The 18,712-nt window shown below is 35.8% G+C and overlaps 1 long non-coding RNA gene across 3 annotated transcripts in view; it reads right to left on the bottom strand.

Moving 5' to 3' along the window:
* LOC108446684 overlaps positions 1 to 18,712 on the bottom strand; it is a 63,161-nt gene that overhangs the window by 5,002 nt on the left and 39,447 nt on the right. For all 3 annotated transcript variants that reach the window (XR_001861964.1, XR_001861962.1, XR_001861963.1), the window contains exon 2: positions 1,094 to 7,522. This is a non-coding gene — a long non-coding RNA (uncharacterized LOC108446684). The remainder of the gene's footprint in view (positions 1 to 1,093; positions 7,523 to 18,712) is intronic.

Here is an 18,712-nt window from a genome sequence, read left to right as displayed (position 1 = left end):
CAGCACCCTCGGGAGCTACAGGTGTCCGCTCCCCACGGTGTCCGCTCCCCACGGCGTCCGGCCACCGGTCCCGTCCCGCTGCCTCCGCATGTCTTCTGCGGCGACTTTCGCCAGGCACAAATAACTACAAATGCGCGTGCGGAGGGGTGTCGATACGCACCGTCTGATCAGCTCGTGTGAAAGCATGGCCAGAAAAATCTCTTAAATCATCACAGCCATAAATAAATCATTTAAAATGTATGGTCTGTAGGAAGAGGAATTATTTAAACATTTCTACTTAGCCAGAATTTCTACCAACTCCTCTGTATTTTTCTTTCAGGATGTATTTGATGATTATAAAGCAGTTCAGCTAGGACAGCATTCTTTGGCTCTGCATTTTGATTGTCAAAAGCAGAATGAATGTAACAGTAGCTTTTCAAGCAGAGTAATTAGTTTCTTTTAAAGTAACTGACAGCATTAACCTACTTCAGCCATCCAAGTGTAAACTATAATGCTTTTAAACTTGGATTTTATTTAGAAGGTCTTTTGGAATTATAAAGTGAAGATTTAGACTATATGTTCCTTTTGTCCGTGAATTTTTGCTTGTCCTTTCGTCTTTGAAATAAGTTCTTACGAAACATAATATTGAGGGTAGTAAGATGATGACGTACAGCTGAATACTTGAGACTATCATTGTTAGTAAGGAGAGACCTATTTTCAAGTAAAGTGAAAATTATTTCTAGTTTATTGTACAAATAACAATTTTAGAATAATTACAGACATTTCTCTATAATGTGTCAATTTTAGTCTGAAATACAGTAGAATAGATAAAGAACTTGTTACATACTTTGAGAAGAAATCTTAATAGATATTTGGAGTGCTGGGTCTAATAACTGTTATTCTGTGTCATTTTATAGACTCTTAGAAAAGGTACTTCTTACCTGCTTGATAAATAGATCATAAAATATGAGTAAAACCAATTACTATCTGTTAGCAATTCCTGCTTTTTTTGAGGGTGTATTGCAACTGGGCTATAAGATTCTGTTTTGATTAGTCTGGAAATTACCCACTCTCAGTTGATTTGGCATATCTTACAAAGATACTTTTTACTTACAAATTGAATCTTGGAAGGCTGTGGTTCCAGAGTCGGGGTTTTGGGGGCGAGATGAGCTTATGTTTTATCCAACTGGCCCACAAAGTCCCGCTTTTGGTGGTCACTTTGTTCTGCAAAAGAAAACAGCACATTATGGCTCTTACATTGGACAGTAAACTTAGTAGTAAACTACTGCTGCACTTAGTAAAGGGCTACTATACACTTTATAATAATCATGTTCTAACTTTAATGTTGTCTTCAGCAATAAAAAGTGGATAGAAAATACAGTAATTCTGAAAGTTAAACATAAAAGTTTTCTAACTGTTGGTGGTGGTTTTCTCTTAAAAAGCCAGCAAAAGCTGAAGAAAAAGTCACCTTTCAAAGGGTGGTTACTCAATATAGGTGATTTGGGAGAAAGGACAGTAACTAGAAAAGAGAGACAGTTTAAACCTTGAAAAAATCTTTAAAACACGGGTAGCATTTGTATTGTCAATCCCCCCCTCATTTTTTTTGCTCATGAAGTATTCAGTTGCAATGTGTCTCTTGAACGAGCTGCTCCTTCATGAGTGTCTGTGTGTGTGTCTACATGTGTACGGTCTGTATTCAGTTGATTCCATGATTCAGTTTAAAGACTGCTAATTTGTGTACTGGTAAAAGTTGTAGAATATATTTTTATGAGTAAGGCAGTGTAAACCTGAGCTTGGTAGAGCAGTTTAAGTTCATGTTACTATTTACATTTTGGTATCAATATCCTAAAGAATGGAAGTACTATTTTTACTTAAAAGTTACATAGCTGTATTTTCCTCATGGGATTCTAGAAAGTGTTGAAAACGCTGCTAGATGCACTGAACTTTCTCGTGGTTCCAAATATACTGCACAGATATTTAACACTGAATGAACACATGATACTCACGCAATGTAATTTATAGAATGTTTCATACATACAGCATATTCACACAGCATACATGCAGGAGCATTCTCTCAGTTGGTGTAAACGTATCTGTCATAGTTTTGACATTTAATGCCAGCTAATCGCCTGCTTAAGCTACACATAAACATCCAGACATTCACATTGTGGTCACATTGTCATTGCAGTCAGGTTAATTTAAATGTCGACCTACACAGACTGAATCAATTTGAGTATTTCAAAAAGGCCTGGAAATTCAGCTGAAGTGAGACAGTGATACACTGTTAAAGCAAACTTGTTGGTATGTGATTTATCATGTGACTATATGCAGGATCTGTACATTTATGCAAGTGAATACCAGGATGAATTATCAAGAGTTTTCTATAGAATTCTGACATTTTACATTTTACAGCAATATAATCGCAACACAAGTGAAATAGGACATATTCAAACCTCAGTGCAACAAATTCCTCACTTCTTTAAGACTGAAATCTGATTTGGAGGAGCTTAGGTCAGAACTGTGATGCTAATATGCCTTTTAGCTACTATTTGCCGTGAAATAATGCTGTTCAGAAGCAGCATTTTTGAAAGGTTAAATTGTCATAAACCAATTAAGTTAAAAACTTAACTGCAGAAATTTTTTGGTTTTGAATTATAGTACTTTTTTTGTGTATTTGTGAATACATTCCAGACCTGTCCAATCTTCCTAGTTGTCAGATTTGGATTGGTTTAACTCCTGTGGTTTCTTCTCTAGTATTCTGAGAATGTAAGAGCAGGGAATCAGAGATTAGGAAGTGCATGAATGTGAGGATCTTGCTTTAAGGGGAAAGAGAAACACTTATATCCAAACAGCAGTGAAGATCAGCTCTGCTCTGCTGAAATACCACAGTAGCTTCTTACCAACTGTTACTTTAAAGCTCTTAAATTAAAATGTAATTTTGTACAGCTACTTCCAGTAAGATGTGCTTTACGTATCACGCTTTGTTAATCAGCCATTTTCAGATTATCTTTTAAAATAGATTCTATCTGACTCTCTATTGAAGAGATATAAAATTCACTTGCATTCCTTCTAGCACTAATAACCTAGCTATAGAATTAATACACAATTTAAATGAACACAGTTACACTTCTGTAGGTTTTCCTCATACAATATTTTTATTCACATATTTTCCCATTAATAAGCTTACAAAAAGAGCTCCTGTTTGTCTCTGGCGTGCAGTAGAACAGACAGTTTTCTGCTGCTATAGATATCATCCACATATTTTAAAGTGTAAATGTGTTCATTTTGTATGTGTTACTTAAATTAATGATTAGACAAAACAGTGATAGATTTCCTAAACATCTGTGTTATAAAAATTTGATCTCTTTCCTTCACACTGGTTTTCCCAGCAGGTTTGCGTGCAGCTTGGGGTGCTGGCCTCAGAGCTGAGACTCCTGAAGTGCACTGTGTATCCAGAGCATTAATAATTAAATACCTGGGATCGGTCTATCTTGCTATTTGATATGAAAAAAGACATTTACAGAAGATAAAAAGTAGGTGGTATGTTTGTAATAAAAAGTAATTTTTCTTCAGATAAAAAATGTCATTAATTATTTAAAAAATAATATTTAGAAATATCAACCCCAATTATTTATTGCATTTATAATTTATAAAATGGAAAGTCCCACTAGCTATCTTTCTATTTAGAATAAATTTAAAACTACATTTTTAGAATTACTTTTCTGCATTTTTAAGCAAACCTTTAAAAAAACAGCTTATGAACACACTGAATCAGCGGAGAATTATCAAATGGCCTAATCTGTTTACTTTTCAAATTTTATTGAAAGCAGTGAAAAGATTAGGATCTCCACCAGAATCCTGTGGCATGGTTTGGAGATTGGTCTGGGGCCTGCATTTTCTAAAGCAAGGCCTCAACCTTTGACACTTCCTGACCCCATGTTGGAACAGAAAAGTTTAGTGACTCCCCTCTGATCCAGCCATAGAATAAGAGAGAGAGAGGTAACGACCTCAAGTTTGGAAACTCATGACCTGGAACAACTGAAAATTTTGCCTTACTAAAGGCTACAGAATCAGTTGTCCTTTCCTAGGAAGCTATCCAGAGCTTTTCCAGGGCAAGAACACAGACACCCAAGGTCTGATTTTTAAACTGTGCCTTGTTTTTTGCTCCCTGTTGCAGTGTTACACACCAGCACTGCTTCCCTGTGTAAAACCTGGACCTCATGCCACAAGGAAAGTCTATGCAAACACAAACCAGTATGTTCGGGCATATTTTTAAAAGACATCACTCAAAAGATCATTTTACCTGCCTTGGAAATTGTATTTAGAAGTGTAGGAAGCAAAAACAAAACAAAGAAGTGGATTTTTTAAAATGGATTTAAAATATTAGTGGAAAAACACTGCTATCGCCTGGAAGCTGCACCTGTAATGGAAGATGTGGTAGAAAAGTGGTTCAGACCATGTGGCTTGAGACTATGAAGCTTCTGGTAAAATTAATGAATTTAAAGCCTCATTTGCCCACTTCACAGTGCACATCAGTTAATAACTACACTAATCTCTTGCTGCAATGCCATATGCTTTTCTCAGTCAAACAGTGCAAACATGTAGAGAATTTGATAAAGGTATAAACATGGAAAAAAGAAACAAAGAATCAGAGGTTTTTGCCTGCTGTGAAAATGCCCAAATAATTCCTGTTTACAAGGTTTGGGTGCAAGGGCAATAATTCTGTATTCAAGTGTGAATGGATAGACCTTATTCAGCTTGTGAATTTTTTTCAGGACCTTTCTTATAACACCTACAGAGTAAATAAAGATAATACCAACAGAAATAAAGCCCCACACATTGCTGAGGTAACTGGTTTTGTGAGGTAGCTGACAGGACTACACGTTAGCAGCTGGTTTCAGAAGGTTACCCCTGATCTCTGACTCCCTGTTGGATATAAGGCTCTTTAATTACCAACTTTTTTTTTTTTTTTTAATATTGGAATCATAATTCTCTACAGATAGGCTCCAGGGTTTTTTTCTTTTCTTGTTTGGAGCATACCTGCTCCTAGCTGAGCCCAAAAGAAGTCTTAAAAATGAGTCCTATCTGATTTCCTAATATACTGAATACTTAAATTGTTGATATACATGAAAAACGTTTAAACAAAACTATTTTGATCTTTTCAGTTAATACTGTTAATTTTAATTTAGCTGTTAATGGGGGAGACTACAGTTCAACAGTAGTATTGATGCATTTTTGCTATTTTAAGTTTCTCAGCTTCAGTCAGACAATCCAAATCCTTTTACTGCAATCATGGCGTTTCTAAATGAACCAATAAAAAAGAGTATCTAGACATTAATTTTTAAGTAAAGCTTTTCAATTTTTTGTAGGTCAGGACAAGAATTAAAACAAAACACACACACACACGAAAAAAATATAAAATGTGTTCTATCATCCACAACAAGACACATATAAAGGGTTGTAGGACAAGGTGAGAAAAATCATTTCAGAATGTTTCAGAACTGGCCTGCATGCGTCAGGAGAAATAAGTGAATGCAGTAATTTTAGTGAAGGGGCATTTCTAGTTGTTATACATTGCTGCTGTTAAAAATTTCTATATGGTCAGCAAAATCTTGGTTTTTGCTTTGATGCTGCTGCTGTTTGTATTAAAGCTTTCTTTTGTAATCAAAGTGTTATTTCAAATCACACAAAGCACACACACCTCTGTCAGAAGGTGCCTGGATGCTGGTATAAGACTGAAGTATGTCCACTGAATTCACTGGACCTACATCCATAAAAAGTGGAAGTGAGATCATGTTAAAATTTCTGGAATCTGAGAAAATAATTGAGTTAATTTTTTATATTTTAACATGAACAAAGGGCAAATGTATTACACAGAATCTAATATTAATTCACATGAGGAATTGAGCATTGCTTTTTTTCAACAATATTATTATATTTTATGCTTTGTGCTACAAGAATCTGTGAAGAATATGCCTGTTAAGTGCTATTCAGTGTGGATTATTTTAAAATAGTGACTTTTGATTGGCATGCCAATTGAATGGGCATAACTTAAAGTTCAAATGTGCTACTTGTTTTACTAAGGATGTTTATAAGTATGGATAATTCAGCCTACAAAATTTGGATTCTTTTTGTATTTTTACTCTGTCTGGTCCTTCTGTATGTATGGAAAACTGCCCAGACAGTTCACTGGGAAACATTTTAAAATTCTTTAAAATGAAAAATGTTCTATAATTCTATTATGTATAATTTTCTTCTATAAACTAATGTTCACTCTATCACTGAAGCATCCTTAAAAATGAGAAATGCAGGTCAACAGTTAATGATGATTATCCTGTTTTTCTGTTTTGACTTTTTTGTGGCTTTTGGCGGGGGTTTTTTTGAGAGCAGAAAGAAGAAAAATTGTCCTGTATTGTCTGGGCTTCATGCAAAATGTTTTTTGCTTCCCAATATTAATAGTATTTCTAAGGTAGCTGCCTCAGAATTCACTTTATTGCATGGACAGAACCATTTCATACATCCAAAGCAAATGAATTAGAGGATCCTTGAAAAACTAGTTTTCCTGTCCAGTGGACTAACAGAAAATTATGAAATGCTGAAGTACTGTTGGAAAGTTGTTCTAACTTAAAAATCTTTTCTTTATAGTTTCATTCTTGATGTTCCACAGCATTCACCACTTCCTGCATGGCTCTTAACAGCAGGGAAAATGAGGGACTTTTGGGGGCAGATGTGTTTCCATTACACTATCATAATGCCCCTAAAAATCCTTATTGCTCTTGCAGTATTCTTCTGTGTTGCTGGGCGTGGTGAGAACTACTTGAAGACCTAGCTTATAAATACAGCTTTTCTCTAAAAACACTTTAAAAACACCACTGAGTTTTATTTTGTTTGTCTTACATTATTTTTAGTTGTGTTTACTGTTGCTTAAAATATAAATGGCAAGATACACAACCACCTGTTGGTAAATAAATGTCATAAGTCATAAATCCAAGGGACATGCTGATAACTACATGGGATTATGAAGAGGGATCTGTTTTGGCTTAAGACAGTTTCATTTTTTGGTGCAATTAACTTGATTTTTTTACATAAGAATTTAGCATTTATGTCTCTGAAAATATGACAGATGTTTTGCAAGCTAACTTGATTGACTCCTGTAGTGAGCTTCACATAGAATATTTACTGCTTTTGGAAATACACATCAGGCCATTTATCAAATGCACATATCTCTCCAGTACGTTTATTTAAATTGAATGCACCAAAATATTCAAATCTTGTTTTTATACAGTCTCAAAATAAAATTATGATTAAACTTGAAGAAGATATTGTGGGTTGTCAGCTATACTATGCTTACTCAACTCAAAAGGTCTGTGTGTGGCCATACCTCTTGCTGAGGCTTCTGAGGAAGGGAGGATGGCACAGTCCATTGGGAATGCAGTCATGCTCTATGGCTCCTCCCATGATGGGAGAGATGGCCAGGGATCTCGCAGGCACAGTTTATTCCTGCTAGGTGGCAGGTTCCCCTGGAGCCTGCAGTCTTCCAGTTCTGGAAGGAGAAGGCAGAAAATACACATGTAAACATGGTTTGTTGTCTCGGTCTTGCAGAGCAATACATCATCAGTTTGACATGTGCAGTGCTGGTAACATTTATTTCAGTAGCTGTGTGTGGGACACACACAGTACTGTCACTGCTTTGTGTTAAATGTACTCTTGATTTCACTGACTCTCTTAAAAGGAATTATAGATGGTGTCACATGGTCCCTCTGACAGTGTCTACTAATATCTTTAAATAGCCTTCAAAATATTTGGTGACCTAGGAAAGAAACTAACTGGGTGGATTCACCAAACCACTTCTATATTTAAGTTTAATCTCCAGAGAGATGTTCTTCTTCATTCTGCTATAGGAGTGTGTTTCATTTTTCATGCAGCAAAAATCTTACAGGTCAAGCCACGTCCTACAGGTCACAAAGTAGGCTTGCTGATACGACTGAGGCTCAGAACTTTTGCTGCCAGAGAAATACTACAGTAACAAGAAAATTCCTTTCTAGAAGGACAGAATGAGCAGTGTTGAACAATATTGTATTCACAGGTCAAAACATGCTGGCATATGTCCTTCAACACAAAACACTGCAACATGCAACAGCATTTCAAATTCATGTATAGACAGAGAGTAGAAAACACAGTCATTACATTAATTTGAAATATTTATATCAATATTTCAGTGTTCCTATTTGGACTACTGATCACAAGATGATCCCTAGTAACTTCTGACATAAATGGAAGGTATAACACAGACTGGCTTGAGGCTTATCCAGCTGCCTTATAATTACAGTTACTTACAAGGTATGAAATTAATTGAGCTATTAATATTATTCATAAAGGTTTTTTGCATGTTTTTATTCTAAACATGCCAAGGTGTATGTTCAGCATTCTTTTTATTTCCAAGTGACACTCCTAGGTAAAGACTCTGCATCTAATTGAAAATGCTTAGAAGAAAAAGCATGCAACAGCAAATATTCTCTGGAGTTCTGCAGTATTAAGGACCAGTGAAGGGAGCACTCTCTGAACTACAAATTATATCACCTTTATACAGAAGACTTAATATGATCAGAGTGGAGATTTCCATAAAAGTCTTTTGAAGGCTATGCTAGTCACAGTACTATGTAAAGAATACTGTAATAGATTTGAGCATTACAACTGATCTAATTTTCTATTTGTCCTATGTTACCATTTTATATTTAATCTTTCAAGGATATCAGAATTATTTTTTTTCCTAGCGCAAGCAATCATTCATATAATTTCTTGCATGAATAACTTGTTGATTGAAGAGCTCATTCTTGCATATATACCTGCTTATATACATAGAGGTTGTAGCAAAAGTTAGATTCCTTCTGAATGTGTGCTCTGTAAGTATGTAAGAATACATTTATTGTAGGACACTACTTTCAAGAAAAATGTATGTTTACAGCTAGCAACCCCGAGATTAAATTCAAGGAACAGGATCAAAACAAGTAACATGATATTCCAGTCCCTTTTATATCTACTAGGAATCACCTGACATACAACTGTCATCTTTTTTACACATTTTTATCACTGAAGAATAAGCATTAGAAAATGAGGGTCAAGCACATGGTTTGAGATGCATGCTTAAACTTCTGAATTCAAATACTTGCTTCAAATTGTTTAAGTCTTCAAATCATTTTGGTATGAAATAGTATGTCACAAAAATCTTTGGCTCTGATATAGCCCAAGAGGAAAAACTGCAAAACTCATCTGTAAAACTGTCCACTGAAGCTAACAGCACTCTGGGAATAGGCTGTGAGTAGATTTCAGTATCAAACAATTTGTAAAAGATTTTTTTTTTTCTCTGATTGTTTTCTTAAATATGAGCAAAGCACAGATCTCTATTGGCCTCTTCTTAAGGATTTTGATTTCTTTTAATTATAGGGCCGAGAGACATTAACATGAATCAACAAATTGCTCTAAAAGTTAGAACAGTAGCAACTAGGTAATTTTTCAAGTAGAATTTCTACAGTGGAAAAGATATTAAATATTTTTTATGTGCCAAGAAATGAGTAATATGAGAATTCTTTGATTCTTTTACAAAATGGAAGAGCATTAACAGCATTTTAGTTTTTTCTGATATATTAAATTCTTGTCATTACCAACAGTCTCATATTAGATAAACAAAAATAGAAGAAAAGTCATGCAGTTATTAAATAGGCTGAATAAGAGACACTAATCTCATTTATGTATTGAATAAGCCCATTTTTATCTCAAGTTTTGAACACTGCCTCAACTGTGTGTACACTATTTAAAATGTTATTCAGGACACAGAACTTGGCTGATCCATTTTAATAGTGTTTATTTATTTACTTGCTATATTATTTCACTTCCAGTATGTTAGATCCAGTTTCTTTCTGAATTAAGAGACTGTCAATTCTGCTCCAGCCCATTCTGAGGGGTCCCTGTGCAGCTCCTGTGCTGTTATCTGTAGGGAGGTGACTCCAGAGCCAGGCTTTGTGCACAGGCAGCAGCACTGGGCTGTGGCACAAGGCGGCTGCTCAGGAAAGCTCAAATAATTCCATACTGGCCTAGAGAAAGAGGTGGAAAAGAGCTAAAGCAAGAGGAGTAGCAACTGCAAGAGAGAAACCAGATGCTGTAAATAAGTCTATAGAATAAAGCACCAGAATGTGGCCAGGAGTAAAGGTGAAGGAAGGATTCATCACAGCCTGCAATGGATCTTTTCACTGAATGCTTACTTATGGGAGCAGAAGTGAATGCAAACATAGACTGCATCAATAAATGGACACTACTACATTTCTCAATTATATTAAACTGTTTCAGATTTTGTTATTTTGTTGCCATTTACAGCTTATTAAAGATGTGTAAATGGTTTTATTTTTCGTTAACTTTTGAATGTATGCAAACAATTTTATTCCCATTTTTAAATCATTAGTGCCAAGGTTCTGACTAAAGTGGATCTTTATCATTGTATTATCAACAAGTACAAATGTCAGTTATGAAGTCCATGGCTGACATAATTTCGGCTATAGCTGGAAGTAAACTGTGTGCATACACTGTAGCAATACAAGGAATCAATGAAAGTGAATAAAAATCATTAAAAGAAACCACATATTTTATAATCAGCTTTCATCAAGATGACCTATTTTATATTTCAGAAATTAAAATAGGAGCTGAAATATTTGAAGATGATTAATTTATTCAGTAGTTAGACTTAACAGGTGATATTACCCAATAAATAATCAACTGAGAAACTGGAATTCTTAACTAAAATTATCTTTTGTTGTTGGCTACTGGGGCTTGGGTTGTTGGTTTTTTTTTTTTTTAAGGAAAATCTACTTCAAAATTTTCCTCGCTTTTCCACAGATAAATTGTATTTTGTATATTCCTTTAAAAGCAAAATCTACAGCCTTGCTATGACTGCTGTCTGAGGCTTTTGGAGATCTCAGCTGTGAGAACAGAGTAAATACCAAACAGAATTGCAGCAGGTTAATTTTGATTCAGAGGAAGCAATAAGATATTCCTATATGAAGCCAGGGAATCTGTGCTAGTCATTTTTGGAGTGCTGAACTAATCCATAACAAAATTATCCCATGACTGCAGTTGGCAATATGGAGAACTGAGTGAGCCCACAAAGTCCCCAGACTGTAGTCTGAATCAAACATAGACTTTGTGATATAATCTGAGCTCATATTCAAATAATCTAGATTTGGTACCTTGATAATTTGTATAAAATCATCTTATAGTTATTCTAATTTATGCTGGAATGTCACAATTTTATTCTTTTAAGACTCTGGGCCTTAAAAACTAAAACCAAAAAGGAAACAACCCCTCTTCTTAGAACATATCTGAAGTGAAAGCTATAGAGTTCTGGTTCCAGTCTGAGCATCAGGAGATGGATGTTGCAGTAGGAGGTTCTGGATTTGACGTCTAGGCCCTGATTTGTCCTTTGGCCAGTGAGGGGGGAGTGCCAAATGTCCTGACCAGAACCTAAGTGACCTCAGGTGGTGCATGTGCCAGCACTTCACCTGTCAGAGGGAGCAAATACAGCTGCGACCTCATTCCAGAATGAGTTTTGATCTGGAATAGTCAGCTCTGGCCTTAAACACAGTATCTTTCTGTACCAGCTCCATTCCTACCTCCTCCTTTCCAGATTATCCAGTTAATAAACAGAAAGTTCCAAGAAGTCAAAAAAACCCACCCAAAGCCAAAGGTAACTCCTCCTGCCAGGAAGTAAAGACGGAGCCACAGCTGCAATTTCCTGATAACACCTCTTGCAAACATCCCGGAGGGGGTTGTGTGAGTGGAAAAATTACACCAATTAGGCAACTCAAGCCTCTGGGTTTTCGTGTAAAGCAGGACCGTGCCAGGTGTGGAGGCAGTGTCCCAAAGGCCACCTTTGCCAGGCTGTCCCACCACACCCCAAGAGACGGTGGCGGGGCTGGGGCCGTGCCTGGCAGCCCCCCCGGCACCTGGCGGGACTTGGGGGACACCATTCCCTCCTGCAGGGCGCCCTGTGCCTCTGTCCTTTGTGCTGCAGCTGTGGCTGCTCAGCAAGCACAGCCCACTGCACTTTTATTATTGCTATTTTATGGTTTCACTGACTTTTTCTCAGATGTCACCCACAAGATAGCAAGAGATGGTGAACTGCTGCATCTTGAGTTTCATCTCACTCAGCTCCCTCAGACAATTTCCTTTATCACTGTTAATAATGGAACTGAAAAGCTGCCTACAACTCTGGTTGGCAAACAAAACAGTCAGGCTTTAGCAACAGTTTTAACTGATTTCACTAGGAATACGAGCAGAGCAGTACCCTCGAACAGCAAATCTGCAGAGTATATTACAATTCCTCTAACAGCAAGTTTATCTCATTGCACAAAAAAAATGTAACATTTCTAATGAAGCACAATATGGGGTGGTATTGACATTTTTATATTTTTTCATCTTTTTACCGAGAACAGAAAAATGTGTTTTCCTATTCTACCGACAGAACATTTAAAAATAATTCAGTATTTTATGTTAACGCACCAGACTATGGCAGTGTTACAGCAGAAACGTGGAGTTTTAAACATATTTGGGAGACAGGGACTTTGTTTCTGTTCTGTGTGATGATTCTGCATCTCCCAGTCCTGATGTATGTGTTTAACACTCAGGTGTTAAGAGGTTGGAAAGAAAAAATAATAAATTCAAGGCGCTGTACCTGATTTTGGAATATTTTTTAGGCTGTAAATCATTATTGCCAATCTTCAGCATCAGGAATACAGAAAAATTTGGGCTGAGAAAAGGCATGGGAACAAGAAGTAGAAGAGTAAAGCAAAGTCTCCAGACTGCAGCCACTTACCAGCTGCTTCTTACATCAACTTTCAGTTCTGCTGCTTGCTTTGACTGTAGCAAAAAGATAAACATTTTCTTGTTGCAAGTTAACAAACACTGCCATGCGTGACAAGTTGATAAGGGGTATTAAGAGTTGTACCAGGAGTTTATTAGTTCATTTGAGCAAGAGATAAATGTGGTAGAAAGTTCTGATGTGCTGCTGAAAAATGAAAAATAACTGGTCAATGCCAAAAACTGTTCTGCTGTAGATGTTGAGATCTTGTTTTCATGGTTTTGTCTGTTGTAGTTATTGAAAACTAAATATGGTGCATTTAAGTATCCCTTGATTTAGCACTTGCCTAATTAAATTTTTGCCTGATTATTTTTCTGTAAGGCCTACATGCCTTACATTGATAGTGTTTGACTCTTGATATTGTCACCAAATCTGTATTTTAACCAAGATCTGCCAAAGTAAATATTAAAAATCCTGCCATACATCCCAAATGTCACTTTTAGTTTCCTTTTTGTAAGGCTGTGCAGTATAATATAAACAAGGAAAAACAAAGAGATAAGGCAGTGATGTAGGATCAGAGTTTACTGGCAAAACCTGGATGTGAGTGTATTAATCACAGATGATAAAAACATAAGGAAAAAGGTCTTCCTAGATTGCAGGAAGAGACATATCCTACACTGTAATGACTTTTTTTGTATCATTTATTTTATTGAACAATTATTTTAGAAATTTTTTTTTTTTCCTTACAAAAGTAACCATACTATTCTATAATCCCTTTCCCCCACTAAGACAGACTTTAAGGCACCCCTGTCATTTGTGGTATGCCAATTTTTATGGCTCTAGAGAAATAATAATAACACATTTAGGAGAAAATTCCGACATTTTGTCTGGCAAATGTTGTTACACTTTGTCAAAGGCATAAGAAGAGCTTATTTTAATATCCTGTCTCACAATATGGGGTAAAAGGGACAAGAAAATTAGGATAAGATCAAATGTACACTTTAGCAAGATGTGGTCAGTGACAAGTCAGGTAATTCTTTCAGTTATTTGCAAGATTTCAATGATTCCCAGATGCCCGAAGTAAGGCAAGGGTAAGGACTAGGAACTTCTGGAACTGATGGTTGCTTGGCACTGTGGAATGTAGGTACCTTTGCCCATTGTGTAAGAATTGTGTCCTTTGCCTTGGCTTCCCACTGCGAGCTTGCAACTGAATACACTGACAGTCATGACTTCCTGCCTCCTTTATTGAGGGCACAGTCATGGGAGATGCATGTGCAGGATGTTTATGGAAAAGAATAAAAAAGTTTTGCTCTTACAGCAACTGAATACTCATAAGAGTGTCACGCGTGTATATTTGGTGAAAATAAACACACTCCTGTCTGTTTTGAAGGAGAAAGAGCACGGGCTTTTTTTCCTCTGTATTCTAAGACACATTCTTCTACAAGACAGAAATTGTTTGTGTGCAGATTCTTGGCTTCCTTGAAAGGATAAACAGTTTTCTTGGTAGCATATTTATTCACCATATTAATATTAGTCAACTAGGGGTTATTATTTTTTAAATTGAACTGCTCTGAGGCTAATTGCACAGAAGTATTGCTATTGGTTTGCTAGATATTTTCAATTAATTAAATAAGTTCAATAATTTATTAGATTATTTTTCAATCAGTTATTTATTAAATTCACATATTTAGTTGCTTATTCTGGATTCTTCTGATTATCCAATCCAGAATATTAAAATTAGACATCAGACCAGACAGTGACATGTATGTGTAAATTCAGGTGTGGGATACAGCCTTCATGAAAAAGGACACTAAAATTAGAGGTCTCTTGATACAGGAGACAGTTCCACTATTAAGCAACTGGTGCTAAGAGTAGCTCTAAAAGATTCAGAATGGGAGCAGTCTGGGAGGATGGTCTCTAAGGTGTACATTTCAATTTAAGCCTTTTGTGAAGTTAAAATCTTCTTGCAGTGCAATGAAATTCCTCCCAGCTGTGTGGTATTTCACAGCAGCAGGCCTTTGTATTGTGATAATCAGCAGATATCTGTTTTGTCATAGTCTATATTGTGATAATCAGCAGGTAGCACATCTTATGAAACTACTGTACCTTCCCTGTGGCATGAAGAAAGCAGGATACTAATGGATCATCATTCCATTGGCTTTTTACCAGTGGATCAAGGGAATTTATGCAAGCTGGTATCATAAATAGTAACCTGTGAGAATGCAGGAACAACGAGAAATGTCCCAGATGAACTGACTGGCTGCCTACAGGAGCATCACACTGCTTAAAGAATCAACTGTCTTTCAAATTCACACCAACAACTTAGCTGAGGGTATTTCCTAAGATGAATAGATCACATATGGCGAGCACAGAAAACAGACAGATAGCATTTGTCTTCTGAGGTTTAAGAATATTTTGCACAGTTTGTGCTGTAAGGAGCTAACAAAACTAAGATAAAATGGAAGAGAATATTGTTTGATAATATTGTCTTAAATTGGGTCTGACAGATTTAATGTTTAAGGTAAAATAAAGCTCATATATCATAAAAGATCACTGATGTAGCACTTTAGACTCTTCTTCTTGCCTAAAACAGATTTTTTAAACTTTTAAAATCAGGTTTTATTAGGTTAGGTTGGGTGTCATACTTCATTGCAAAAGTAATCTACAAAGGCACTTCAAGGGCCCCCTCATCTAAAACAATAGGCCAGCAGTTTTTTGGTGGTTTTTTTGGAGGATGCATATTGTGAGCAGGCCCTGATTCTGAAACTCCTCATTTCAGAATGTGTTGTAGGGAATTCTGTTTATTTGGAGGTAAAGAAACTGTTCTGAAGTAATGGCTCTGAGGTGGTGCACCAGGAGTACTGCACAGGAATTCATCCCAACAAGTTCTGGTGTTTATCTCTGCTCAGATAATGCACCTCGTCTGCTCTTACATCATGTATTCCAGTACTGATTAGAATTACATAGAGTTTCTTCTGAATTTTAAAAATAATATAGTATGAATTAAGAATCCTTACAGATTTTAATGAAACAGACATAAATCTTGCAAGGCAATAAACCTTTGATGCAAAGGTGCTATTTAGCTGTATTTGTAGCCTTACCTCGTACAAACACAAATATCATTTGATCCTCTAAATTTAAAACTGCACATTTCCATATTGGAATTGTTTTAATAACAGATGTGTTCATTAGGCTTTGATAAACACATATTATGTCCCTGAGTAATAATTCAGTCTTTATTACGGCAGTAAAAGAACTCCAAGACACAAGAATATGGTAGCGAAGAGAGGGATCTTCCCAAATCTGTCCAACCAAAGTACTGTCAGAATCATTCTCTAAGTATGTGCTGCTTCAGTATGTGGTTTTTAATCATTAAAAAGTGCAGTCTTTTGTAACTTGAAGATAAGGATTTAATGAGAATTTTTGTGAATGTATTACTTTCCTGTTAAAATACTTGGAATGCTTTGTTAATCCTAGTAAAGCAGCAAATGGAATGTAAAGATGAAGGGAATTGAAAGAATATAGTCCTCCTCTATAGAAAAAAAAATACTACAGAGCTGAATGGTAAGGTCTTTACAGAGGAGTATAAACTGAGTAGAGTATTAGAAAGTATTCCTACAGAGCATGACTAGTTTAGTTCTTAGTGAAGTAACAAAATTTAAAAATTTAATAAATCTTTATTAAATGATTTTTGATAATATGGGAAATACCTTATCTGTACTCCTATAAATGAAGTATCTATTTCTACTTACTTTTTAGATTTACAGCCATATTGATTGTTTTTAGCCAAGGTCAAATTTAAGTGATTAAAATGATCATTTAAGGAGCAAGACCTAACCAGTACATATTTAGATATATATAGCTATATATACACACTTATGGTTTGCTTTAGTAGATGGAAAGGAAATACCCCCTTTCTATAAAACCCACATTTCAATGATTGTAGGGTTACCTAACAGCTTAACCCCCCTAAAGATGGTGTCTGGTTTTGTAGGTAAATCCAGATTCAGAGTAGAATCTCTCAAAACTCAGCAAATTCCTCTTTGAGTCCTACCTACCTTAGATGCTTACCATGTGAGAGGATGAATCACTCTTTGACAGTATTCATTACTCTTCACTGATAAACAGTCTTCTTGTTCATCATGGTCCCTAGATTTTAGACACCCAAAGTAAGGAGGGATTAATTATCCTTAAAGTCACTATGTTCCTTAGAGGATTAAAAAATGAAAAGTCAGCATATTATTTTTCTTACATACAAGATCAGAAGAAATCCTGAAAAAAATGGAGTATTCTATTATTGTGTCATTGTTGCTGCCTACTCTATTTATGACACCAACTTATAAACTGCACAAATCTATTCCTGCAACCTACAGATACTCTATATGACAACAGAAAATTGAGCATGAATATAGAAAATATAATGTGTTTATCATGCAGAAATAATTTCCACCTGTAAACACATTCTAAATTGTACTAGACAAGGCTAATATCACATAATAAATAAAGCAACTAGACATTTGACTCACAAGAAGTTACATGATCAAAGATAAAGTCTAAATGACAAAACAGTTAGTAATGGCCTCTGTAAAATTACTGGCAGTAAGATTTTTATGTCATTATTGTCATATTGATAAAACTTTCTACAGTATAAGAGTGTACACTAAACATTTTGTTGTAAAAATCCCTGTGGTATAAATTATAATGAAACTATCAAATTTCTTTAATTAGAGAATCCCTACTGAAAATCAAGAACAGCAGAAACAGGTGTCTCTATTACCTGACATCTCTACAAGGCTTTGAAATCAGAAGCTGATCTGCACGACCATAAGTTTAGCATACCTTCAAATAAATAGATTTGTAAAAGACCATTTTGCTTCTAATGAAATACGTCAAAACATTCTTTTGACAGAACATTTTATTCTAAGTCCCTGTTTCTATATTTCACCCTAAAAATCACTTTTATAAATTATGAATGTTACATAGATTGGTGTGAGTTGAAAACCAAATCTCACTTTATGAAAAGAGTCTTGATTTGAACAGGCTGTTTTGCTTTTAAATCAACTAGAAACCTGGATCAAATTCCCTTTAACACATTCAGTGTGCCTGAGCTGATTTTGTTTTCATTTCAACACAGCAAATAGTACTGGTGACAGGTAATAACATGAAACTTGAGAGATTTTGGCCGTGATTCATTTGGAATCTGGAGAATTAGTAAGTCTGAAGTATGTGAAACCAGTACAAAAGTGAAGGAATTATCCATGCTAAAATTTTCATGCCTAATTATTTACCAAAGTGAAAAGTTTTTGCTGTATTCATAAAACTAAGATCCCAATTTGTAATACTGTGCTGAACAAGGAAGGTTCCCTCTCCTATTAAATGCAGAGTGATAAAATATTGGAGACTGTAAATGCTGGTTGTTAAAAACGGCTGGTGCCTGTCCCAGAGGAGGTTCTCCATGGAACACAGACTCTGATAGCTGGATTAACACACTGAATAAATAAGGACGATGACCTTCTAGATATTACTATTGGCAATTTCTTTGTACTCATTCCTCTGGAATACTCCTGTTGGTTTAGCAGGAGAGGGCACAACAAATTAACCATAAATCCTACACTTAATTCTGCATCTAAACAGGCTCCTTTCTGCAGTGGGAGTTGCCACTGTAATGAGAATTTGTGTGTGTGAGGGCAAAGTGTCCCACGGCTGTGTATCTGTATGTCCCTTCACACCAAACACTGTCTGGGCCGGGCTGTGACCTCAGGCAAGAAGGAGACTGCTTGACTTTGTTATAAAAAAGCATGTTGCCTGATAACTATGTTATTTTACATTGTTCCAGTAGTTACACCAAATAAAGAGCTGTTGTGATGATGAGACACATCTCAGGTA

The sequence above is a fragment of the Corvus brachyrhynchos genome, unplaced genomic scaffold (assembly GCF_000691975.1).
Source record: "Corvus brachyrhynchos isolate BGI_N302 unplaced genomic scaffold, ASM69197v1 scaffold5, whole genome shotgun sequence".
In the NCBI taxonomy this organism is placed as follows: domain Eukaryota; kingdom Metazoa; phylum Chordata; class Aves; order Passeriformes; family Corvidae; genus Corvus; species Corvus brachyrhynchos.
The sequence above is the reverse complement of the archived record's forward strand: the minus strand, read 5'-3'. Positions and strand labels throughout refer to the sequence as shown.